Genomic DNA, 10,006 nt, shown 5'->3' on the forward strand with positions numbered 1-10,006 from the left:
TGTTCTTTATTATTTTATTTTTATTCATTTTTGAAGTTTCTGGAGATTGAACCTAGGAGCATTCTACCTCGAAGCTATACCTAGAGTCTGTTTTTATTTTGAAATAAGTTCTTGCTCAGTTGCTGAGGCTGGCCTCAACACGTGCTCCTCCTGTCTTGGCCTCCCAAGCACTGAGACGTCCAGAGCCTTAAGCCTCGGCCTTGGGAGGTGCACACAGCTTCCCAGCTGCAATCGTGTCTCTGTTTCCCTTTTTGCCTAGACCTGGCCTTGGTATGCAGGATGTTACTTCAAAGCACTAGTAACTGATGGGCACCCGATACAGAAGAGGTAGAGAAAGTTAGATTATCAGCAACTGTATTCAGTAAGTGCGCTGTCCAGAGACAAGATACTACCACCTGCCTGGGAAAATGAGTTGCTCACCCATGGACTGGGTGACCTAGATAGGGAAATACCAGGAAAAAAACTCTATTTAACAGGCAGAACTCCAACAAGGTGCAAAGTTCCATTTTGAGGCTTTCCAGAGCGAAGGTGGGAGGGAGCCATTGCATAGGATACTTGGAGTCATTAAGCTAATCAATGAAACAGGATTTCCTCAGTATCTCAGAAGAAAGATCGATATGGGAGACAGTTTTGCCCTCTGGGGATTTATCATATGATCTGAAAAGATGAAAAATATATTTGAGACAGATGTATAAGATTATTAGTTAAGTTATATTAGCGTTATATTATGCTTTTATAGGCGACATAATTAAGATCAACCTAAATTTTCTGCATAGCTCATGTCCATAGAAGTACATGCCAATCGACCTGAAGAGCTTTCAAACAAATCAAATAGTATTTTTCTCCCACTCCTATTCCTAGAAATCCCTTTGTTCTTTTATTCACTTCTTTTCATTTCATTTTTCTTTAATTCCTTTTCTTTCTTTTTATTTGTTGAATGTGTTCATGTATATGTGTATATTGATAAAAATTATACAGTATTTTTATATTTATATCTTGATAAAAATTATACATGATGTATAATTTATGGTTTAAAACAAGATATTTTGATACATCTATATTTTGTATAGTGGCTAAAATAAGTCCATTAGCCTATCAATTACTTTACGTATCGTTTTTGTGATAAAAACACTTAAACCCCACTTTCTTAGCAATTTTCAAATAACCAATGCATTGTTATTAACTAAAGTCACCATGCTGAAATGATTTCTTGAACTAAAATTTTGCCTCCTCTGATCAAAAGCATCCCAATTCCAGCCCCATCCCTGGCCCCTAGAAAACACCATCTACTTCCTACTTCTGAGCTCGACATTGTTAGATTTGTGAGAACATGGCGTATTTGCCTTCCTATGGCTGGGTTATATTAACATAATGTCTTCAAGATTCACCCACATTGTCACAAATTACAGGATTTCCTTCTTTTCTAAGTGTGAATTCTATTGTGTATGCACATCACATTTTCTTTATCCATTCATCCACCGTGGATGCAGACAGAATCCATTATCTTGGCTACTGCTGAATACCGCTGCCATGAACTTGGAAGTGAAGCTGTCTCTTCAATGTACTGATTTTGTTTCCTCTGGACATATACCTAGTAGAGAGAATGCCTTTATAATCATTCATATATATATATATATATATATATATATATATATATATATATTTATTATTATTTTTGGTGGTACTGGGGTTTCTGGTAGCCCTTCTACCTCCAGGCTATACTCCCAGACCTATTTTTTATTTTAATTTGGAAACAGTCTCTTGAGCCAGCGTGGTTGGCTTTGAACCTGCGTGATCCTCCTGTCTCCACTTTCCAAGCGCGGGGCTTACAAGTGTGCGCCACCACGCCCGGCACTTCTAATCTTTTGATGACACTGTACTCTCTCATCGGCTCTGCCAGTTTGCAGGTGTGCAAGCGTTTCCGTCCCTCTGTGTCCTCACCAACTCATCTTTCTGACAACAGCCATTCTAACAGATGTAAGATATCGCATGGCTTTTATTTACATCCCACTGTAACAGTGAGCATATGTTCATACCTGTTGAGCATTTTTATATTTTCTTTGGAAAAAATGTCTATTGGAGTCCTTTGCTAAGTTTTAAAATCATAACTGGCTGACTGACTGATTGCTCTCCAGCTGAGTTCCTGATATAGTGTGAATATTAATGAACCTCTTACCAGACACCTGGTTTTCAAGTGTCTTTTTCCACAGCTGTCCCTTCACTCTGAGGGACAGAATCTTTCTAATTTGATGTTTTCTCACTTGTTCTTCTGTTGCTTGTGCTTCTGGAATCACATATAAAAAATCATGGATGAGATCAAGATCCCGCTGTGCTTTCTTCTAGTACTTTCACAGTTTCAGGTCTTCAATCCATTTTCATATAATGACGCCTCATCTCCCGTTTTGTTCTTTTTGCTTAAGATTGCTTTGGGCCAAGGCCAAGTGACTTATATACAAATTTTAGAATTGTTTTTCTGTTTCTGTGAAAAATTCCATTGAAATTTTGATGGGAATTGCAATGAATCTGTATATTTCATTGGGTAAGGTAGACATGTAGCCAATATTGTGTTTTTCCAAACCATGAACACAGGATGTCTGTCTACTTATTTACGTCTGCTTCAATTTCTTTAATCAGTGTTTTACAGTTTCAGAGTGCAAATCTATCAGTTCTTTTGTTATTTATTCCTAATTAATTTTTGTAGCTATTGCAAATGATTTTCTTAGTTTCTTTTTTCAGATATAATCTTGTTAGTATACAGAAACACTACTATTACATAATTATATAATATATATAATATTATATATAATATATATAATTATATAATATTATTACATTAATATTATAATATTATATAATATTATAAATATTATATTATTTTATTAGAGCAAATAATTTTTTCATGTGAGAGGGAGTCTTTAGGGTTTTCCATATAGAAGATTATCTGTAAACAGAGAAGACTCTTTTAAGGTGTTTTTTTTTTCTTGTGGTGGCACTAGGGATTGAACCCAGGGACATTCAACCTCTGAATTACAATCTCTTGCCCTTTTTTTTTTTAATTGGAATAGGCTCTTGCTAGGTTGCTGAGAGTCTAAGTTGCACAGGCTGTTCTTGAACCTGAGATCCTCCGGTCTCAGCCTCCCAAGTACTAGGATTACAAGTGTGCTCCTGGCCTTAACTTCTTCCTTTGTGACATAGATATCTTCTTTTTTAAAAAAGATATAAAAAACAGAGTATCTTTCAAGTGGTCTATCGTATATGTCATTTCAAAACCATTTCCAACAATCTTCCTCAAGTGCCAAAAATTCCCAGTGAATTTCCCCTTTACCTAATTCTTTTTTATTGTTCTTAATTTTGCTCATTCCCTCAGAAGGCTGTTGGGATGGCAAACATTCCCGACATTTCACAATAACTGGAATTTACATGAGGACTTTATGATTAATACCCAAATCTCCCAAATGTACAGTCTTCAGTTGGGACTCATGATAATCTAAGGGGAGCCGGCCCCGGGGTGTGAGTTCTGTTCCCGCCTCGCTCGGCCTGGGATGCCCAGGCATGATTCACACTTGTCCTCGTCTCCAGACTGTCTCCCGTGGAAGGGTGACCCCCTGCCCCTCTGGCAACTGCTACTTCCAAGCTGCCAATATCACACTTCTGCATTATCAAACTCCTAACTTCGTGGGAAAGCCTAAGGCGAATTTCTGGAAAGTGGATAGGAAATTGTTTCTGTAAGCAGCCTGACGCGGATGGGAGGCAGCCAGGCTATATTAAGTCTGGGTTGGGCAGGGGCACAGAGCCAGCCGACCGCAGAAGAGATGGTAAGTTCATTTTTCCTTTACATGGGAAGGGGGTGAGTTAAAGCGGCGTGGGGTTGGACCGGGCAGGTAAAGTTTCAGAAAATGTGAACAGTGGTGGTAGGCATGGAGCTTATGGTGCGGAGCCTGTCAGAGTTTACAAGCCTTTCTGAACCTGTGCCATCTGCTTTGGCACTCCGGGCACCCCTGTGAGTCCAGGCTCTCTCCCTTTTACACATAAAGCCTGGGGCTTGCAGAGGCTGAGTGCCTGACCTGAGGCTGCACCTGTCAGGATCCCAGTCCCAGCCTCTCGTGCAACAGCTGCTGTTCTTTCTACTAGAACTTACAGGGAGCCTCTGGGAGGAGATCTCGGTAAAATCAACCTGCCGTCTCCTTTCTCAGGATGCACAGAAGGCTGAGGAAGTGCTCTGAACTGAATGATTTCTGATCCCAAACCCTGCTATCCCTCTGTCTGAGCCCTGGGAATTTCCCGGGGTGGATCTGGAATGTCCACATGATTTCAAGTTTTTCCTTAAGCATCTATCTTGCTAGTGATTCGGTTTTCTCACCTGGAAATGGAATATAATAATAACAATATTCTTTATATGTCATTGTGAGGATTAAATAAGTTCATACTAAGGAGGGTTTAGATCTGATCCCAGCACACAGATGATTTAAAAAATGTTAGCTATTCTTAGAAGAGAAAATGCTTGGGGAGGGGGAATGGGGTTTGGGATACAGGGAAGCTCCAAAGATAACTAGGCGTTTTGAAATCAGTGGAGTTACTCAAGATTTAAAAAGAAAACATTGGGCTACTAACAATTTTACCCCAATTTACCAGCCATACCCCACATAGAGTCCTGTAGTCTATGGCTAGGGAGGAATCAGACAGGTTCCTGCTTTGAGACGTGTTTGTATGGGACTAAAGAAGAAAGCAGCATCTCTATCTGATTCATCCCGCCTCTCTTTCCTACTCTAACACACTTCTCAATACTCATAGTGAGGGGTTTTGTAGAAAACGAGGATAATGAAGATTCTTAGGAGGAAGGAGGTGGAGCCTGCCCTCAGTTTGAACTTTGGTATACGAATGTGGATTGCCTTTGCCTTATCTTTTTGCACATCGTAGTCCTGAATTGGTCAAGTTAAATGAATGAGAAGTTATTCTTCCCTCCCTCCTATTTGCTTTGGTTTCCTCCTCTGTTTCAAACGTAGGACATATTGAATCATGGAGTTCTTTAGGATTCTGATGGGAGCTACAATTCTTTATCCCAGACAAAAATACAAACATTCACATGCACACTGACATTTCTTGACCACCACAGGCGGCTCCCAGGCCTCCACTGGGTCCCAGAAGGGCCACTGCTTCCTCTGATTCATGCTCAGACTCCTCGGCTGACTCCCTGAGTCAGGCTGGAACTCTAAGATGAAGGGCTAAGGTGGTGTTTTTAATATTTCATGGAGAAGACCTCTTCCTTTCCCCTGAAACACATTTGACGCTAAGGATTCAGGAACCTCCATCTGCCTATGTGAGTTATGTATCTTGTTCAGAGAGGTGGCTTCAGTTATCTTTGAAGACTTGAGAAAACGAAGTTAAGATTTCTCTGGTAGGGTATTGAAATCTCAGATGTCAGAGAGGGAGCTCTTGGCTGGGAAGGGGCTGTTCACTCATTTGACGTTAGTCAGGGGCAGAGTGGGCTAGGGAGCAGGTCTGGATTCCCTTCCATTTTACCTTTCCACTCTCTTAGGTCTGTGGCTTCCAGTTCTTACTCTTTTTTCTGGGAAAATGCAACTAACTGGGCCGCACCCTCCCTGGGCCGGCCACTGGCTCCTAAAATGTGCATCTTCAGAAAGATGCTTATTAATAAAATCCTTAAAAATTAAACTGACTCACTACATGACAGGTGGGTGATACTAGGAAAGACGCTTGGATGTAGAGCGTAGGTGTATATTGTTTTCACAAATGACACTCATAACACTGTCTTCTAAGGCTCTCACTTCTCTAATGAAAAAGCAAAGCAGAGCCACTGTGGTGGCGCACGCTTGTAATCCCAGCATTTTGGAGGGTGAGACCGGAGGATCGCAGTTAGAGGACAGCCGCAGCTACTACTTAGCGAGGCCCTTTGCAACTCGGTGAGACCCTGTTTCAAAATAAAAAATAGAGCTGGGGATGACGCTCAGAAGTAGAATGCCCCTGGGTTCCATCCCCAGTACCACAATAAAGAAAAATAAAAAAGCAAAGCAGGACGTTAACAACGCCAAATACAGAGCAAGTCCTTTATATTTGTAGACATATGACCCAGCTATGGTCTGGCAGACCTGAAAAAAAATCTAAGTATGCTCCTTTATTTTTAAGGCTAACATTTCACCCTACATAATGGCAATCAGCAATCTAATTTAACTATATGCTTTGATTCTAAGTGTTGATGTCCTGGACCTCCTCTTGTCTTTATTGTAATTTTCTCACTGTATTTCATTTTCTACCTTTGAGCAAAGGTCACTAATCTCTGTGCCACACCGCCATTTCTACCATCATCCTGAAATGTAAGGACACTACCATGGTAATAGTGGTGATGCCTCGTAACATCTGAGCTTGCTGCCAATGGGTTCATTGATCTGTTTCTTGATGACTCTTGTACCCCACCCCAGTCCCCTACATTGCCATAGACTCCAGCCCAAGCCAGGCTCTCTCCAATTTCCACTGGGACCAGAGCAGTAGCCTCTTCTTTCTGTAGCTCAGTCTTTCTGTTCCTAATTCATCAGAAACATCCCTGTTAGGTCCACATGTTCGTGATGCTTCTCAGTTCAGAACCCTGAAACTGGATCCCTTCACCTACTGGTATCTGAGACCCACAAGATCTAGCCCCTAACCACCATTTCAATTCTGGATATCCCAGTTTTCAACAGCAGTCAGACACATCTCTGCCTCTCTTAAAGTTCTCCTCTGTCTTCTTGTTGCACTTAGAATAAAGCATCATTCCTGGCTTGGCTCTGGAGTCTGGAGTGACCTGTCACCTAGGCTCCTCCCCTGCCCCACCTGCCGCTCAGTCCAACCAGCCGCATGGATGTGTCTTCTGTGAACACTGCACGCTACGCCCCCGTGGGACGGCCTTTGCACGAGCTCTCCATTCACCTTTAGTGACCTTCCTCCTGCTTCCCTGGGCGGTTTCCCTCTGGTCACTCTCTGCGGCCGCCCTCGACCTCCCTGTCTGACATGGCCCCTACCACTCTGTCAGATAACCCCAGCGTAGTTCTCTACCGAGCACTTAGTACTCGCGTGTATTTTATAGGTTTGTTCATATATGTTATGGGCATAGGTATATGTGTATATATTCACTTGTAAACGTAACTGAATATATGCATATTCACTTGTTTTCCTATAGTTTCCTATTTAGCACATTTCTTATTTCCAGCCATTCTCTTGCCATCATTATTCATTCTTTCGTGTACTTAGTAATCGTTACGCATCTTCTCTACCATCGCTAAAGCATTCAGACCCCAGTCTAAGAAGCCTCTGCCAGCCACCCTCCCCAGCTGTATGCGCATTGGCATTTGGTTGTGGACCTCATGCCCTAGATAGTCACAAACGGAGGTGCCGATGACCTGGGAAGCCTAGAGAAGCAAGAAGGAGAAGAGAACTGGGTCATGAGGGTGGGCCAAGGCCCAGAACAGCCCTAACTCCACAACTGAGAGCGCAGAGTTGGGGTGGGTGCCGAGGAGGACTCAGAAAAAGGGCAAAGACAGGAGGACAACCAAGGGAAGCGCCAAGACCACCGTTGAACAAAAGGAAGGAGTTTCTGGCAATGCCACTGGGCAAAGGTCAAGGAAGAGAAGGGAGGTGGCACTCATTTGATCTGGTAATCAGGATACTAGTGATAAAGTTAAAAAGAGCAGTTTGACTGGGGCATAGAGAACCAGGGAGAGCCAGCAGGTCAAGGACAGCAGTTGCCAGGCAGGAGGATCTGGTTCCTGGCCAGCCTCAGCCACTTAGTGAGGCCCTCTGCAACTTAGTGAGACCCTGTTTCAAAATAAAGAATAAAAAAATCAGGCTCTGGGTGTAGCTCAGAGGTCGAATGCCCCTGGGTCCATCCTCAGTGCTGCAAAAAAAAAAAAAAAAAAAAGAATTTTCACAGTTGCGGAGGAGGAAGGAGGGAGTCAGGCAGGATCTCGGCAGACAGCCAAAGGGTCACAGAAGGGACGTTAACTCTCTCTGGGAGTGGAGCTGGGGATCCACGGTGGGCAGCTCAGGCTCTCCCTCGTGTGGCGTCAGTTCCGCCATGCTGTAGAACACCTCGTAAGCCATCCACTCCTCTGGCCTCGGTACCCCTTTCCTAAGAAAAGGGAGGTCCGTGGAAAATCTCCGGCTTTGCCCTGCCTGTCTTCACCCTGCTCTCATTTCTAGTTCTTTGAGCAAGGCACATTAAAAAGAACTTTAGGTGTGCCTTAGGAAAGTCTACACAGGAGCAGGATGTTATCCTAATGACCCAGTCTCCACTCCTTTCCAGCAACTTCCAGCGTGACCCAGGCTGCCAGAGGGCACTGGAGATTAGCAGAGCCTGAGGCAGCCTCTCAGAGGGGCCTTTCCTCTGATTTCAAAACTCCGCTTGCTTAGTTACACGCAGAACCCTTAACTCTTCAGCCTCCTGGATTCAGCCACGTCCCCAAGACCAGCCTGTGGCGTCTGAGCAGATGGGGGAGACACCTGTCATCCCAAGAGAGTTTCAAAGGGGAATTATTCCTCGAGGAAGACTTATTTAATAGACTTTTATTGGTGCATTATCTCCTCGCTTCATATGTAGTTCAGGATGATAGGGTCCTACACGCACAGGGACTTGGTGAGCCCCGTCTCCCGACACATGCTATAGAAATCGACACCGATGCTCTCACATGTCTGTAACACCACTGGAAGTATTCCCTTCACTGACTCTCCTTCCCCACACTCACACTCCCGGAGGCCTCTCCGTTGTCTAAAGTTCCTTTAGTATCCCGATTACTCCCTAGCTTTAGAGGAAGACTTTGAGCGCCATGACCCTCCATACCCCCACACACATCCCAAGGGGCTGCCTTTCGGTTAATACCGAGGTTTGAACTTGGGGTCCATTAACCATGGAAGGAATTAGTAGATCTATGAACCTCTGAAGTGGTCTAACAAACAGCCAGTGCGCAATGTTTGAAGACTCCTGACTCTTCGGAGTTCATGGGCCCCATGACAATTAGAATCTCTGTGTTGACCTGATGTCAGTACACTTGGTAAGCCGTCTTGGACACGTCATTTAAACTACTGAGTCTCTGGGGAGGCTGAGACAGGAGGATCACAGGTTAGAGGACAGTCTCAGCCACTTAGTGGGGCCCTCTGCAACTTAATGAGATCCTGTTTCAAAATAAAGAGTAAAAAATAGGGCTGGGGGTGTAGCTCAGAGGTAGAATGCCCCTGGGTCCATCCTCAGTGCCGCAAAAAAAGAAGAAAAAACAAAACTTTAAACAGATAAGTGAACAAGTCAAAATGGGAAACAGTTCTGTCTGGAAATTTTGTTTTTGAAATTTTGTTTAAACCAGATCTTATTTCAAATCTTAAATGAACAAGTTAAAATGGAGAAAACATGACTAGATTTGGGCATAGCGATAGGAAATCAGGAGCCTCACCTACTCCCCTGCTCACACACGCCCCCAATGGAGCCCCAGAGCCAGAGCACCCCTAGAAATACTCTGCTGCGGAGAAAAGCCACTTCCAAAGGCACAGAGGGGCAGTGCTGGACTGACAATCACTGCTGCGCCCTCTCTCCATTCTCCTGGGGTAGAAACCAGCACAGGTTCACAGCAAACACAGAGGCCCCTTCATGAAGGCTACATTATCACGATCTTCTGCAGAAAGAGTCTCTCTTGAACCTCCACAGCTATTCTAGGAAACTCTGTGCCTGTCTCACATTTCTAAGTGGAGGGCTAAAGTTTTTTTCTTCATAAATGTTCAAACTAATGCCGGGCGTGGTGGCGCACATTTGTAATCCCCGCGCTTGGGAGGCGAAGACAGGAGGATCGCGCAGGTTCGAAGCCAGCCGCGCTGGCTTAAGAGACCCTGTTTCCAAATAAAAATATAAATAGGTCTGGGAGTGTAGCCCGGAGGTAGAAGGGCTCCCAGGAACCCCAGTACCACCAAAAAACAAAACAAAACAAAAGTTAAAACTAAAGAAAGGTTGTATTTCCAGGATATTGTAAACATT

Source organism: Muscardinus avellanarius (genome assembly GCF_963383645.1).
Source record: "Muscardinus avellanarius genome assembly, chromosome: 7".
Taxonomy (NCBI): Eukaryota; Metazoa; Chordata; class Mammalia; order Rodentia; family Gliridae; genus Muscardinus; species Muscardinus avellanarius.